Genomic DNA, 1,821 nt, shown 5'->3' on the forward strand with positions numbered 1-1,821 from the left:
ACTTCCCCTACCTGCATAGCTATCACCAAAGCTATTTGACTTGCCTGTTTCACCTCCGGCACCTGTGGTATGATCACTTACTGCTGCCCCAGGTGGCAGACAGCCAGGTTACCCAATACTATCTCCATCAAGACCATTCCAACTGAAGAAAATACAGCAAGCGAGGAATTCCCACCTATGTCACCAAGTTACAAAATTTCTCCTGTGTGAAGACTCGACAAATGACTGTTCTTAAAAGAGAGCCCCAGGTATGAGCCTAACAATGCGGAAGTCCCTACCGCTCAAGTCAAGCACTATGTAGTTGTTTTCAAGGCAGTTATTGGAAGCACCGTCATCTGTTTCAGGTACAGGAGCAAGCAGTGTCTTATTAGTGAGGCCTCATCATCCAAGCAGCCTGTCGTCAAAAATGAGAACCAAAGAGAACTTAATACATACAACTGAACGTGGTTAGTACAACAGCACAACGCATCGAACCTCTTTGACACTTTTTAACTGTTGGTGTATCACTTTGAAAGGTTCTAATCACGAGAGACAGCACAAAGAATATACTTGCTCATGGTATCTGCCACTGTTTCTGCATTATGCTAGTGTAAAGTCTTTAGTGACGCACTTTCAACGACAAATTTATTCCAGTTGCCATCGACGTAACATAATACTATGTAAAACAAAAAGTACACTGAAAATGAAACCCCCGTCATCATCTTTGGAAGCTATACCGTGATAACTTGGGTTCAAGGCAGTAACTTTGTCATCCAGCTATATCCACTACAATTGGTGTGACATGAACGATACAAAATGTGTGACACAGAGCCAAAACTAGGTGAGATTTATTAATTTATTGTTCCATCGAGTCTTGGTATGATATTTTACACAGCATAGATGAAAAATACGTGACTTTTTCAGAGCTATAAAAATTCGGTTACAATGTGTTCCTCTCTTTACACTAAGCTGGAGACAAAGTACTGCATAGTCACGAATCCATTTCCTTCTAAGTTTAGAGCACACCTGATGTACATAAAAATAGCCAACTTATTAGGCTAACAATTATATAAGGAAAACACTTCCTGGTGTTCTCCAATTTTTTTCACAACATTAGGAAGGGCTGTCCTCCTCAATATTGGATCATGTTCCCAAGAACCGACGGAAAATTCTTTGGTACTCTGAGCCATCATCTTAGGCAAAAATTGGAAGACTTTTTAATAATTAATATTTAAATATACAAAATATATACATACTGTATCTGTTGATCTTAACTTATGAACCTAATTAATGAACATAAACCGCACCTACCGCTACCTTTTTGTATTAGTGAACTATGTTAACGTATCTATGTATCTTGTGTAGCTTACTTTGTGCTATTTTTTCTCTTCAATGGCAGATTCAAATCACATAAATCAACTTCATAATACCTTGAAAGGTTTTCACCATTTAGTTTGATTTACATTGGAATGTTTGTCATTCATGAGACCTGTCCATTTAAAATAAAGCATACTTTCAATGAAACTTCCTGGCAGATTAAAACTGTGTGCCGACCGAGACTCGAACTCGGGACCTTTGCCTTTCACGGGCAAGTGCTCTACCAACTGAGCTACCGAAGCACGACTCACGCCCGGTACTCACAGCTGTACTTCTGCCAGTACCTCGCCTCCTACCTTCTAAACTTTACAGAAGCTCTCCTGCGAACCTTGCAGAACTAGCACTCCTGAAAGAAAGGATATTGCGGAGACATGGCTTAGCCACAGCCTGGGGGATGTTTCCAGAATGAGATTTTCACTCTGCAGCGGAGTGTGCGCTGATATGAAACTGATATGAACAGAAGTA

At 40.3% G+C, this 1,821-nt stretch overlaps 1 non-coding gene across 1 annotated transcript; it reads right to left on the minus strand.

The window, feature by feature from the left end:
* Window positions 1–1,524: 1,524 nt before the first annotated feature.
* On the minus strand, window positions 1,525–1,600 carry Trnas-uga (transfer RNA serine (anticodon UGA)). The gene has a single exon. It is a non-coding gene; the product is annotated as a tRNA-Ser (tRNA).
* Window positions 1,601–1,821: the final 221 nt, after the last annotated feature.

This window comes from Schistocerca nitens, chromosome 4 (genome assembly GCF_023898315.1).
Source record: "Schistocerca nitens isolate TAMUIC-IGC-003100 chromosome 4, iqSchNite1.1, whole genome shotgun sequence".
NCBI lineage: Eukaryota > Metazoa > Arthropoda > Insecta > Orthoptera > Acrididae > Schistocerca > Schistocerca nitens.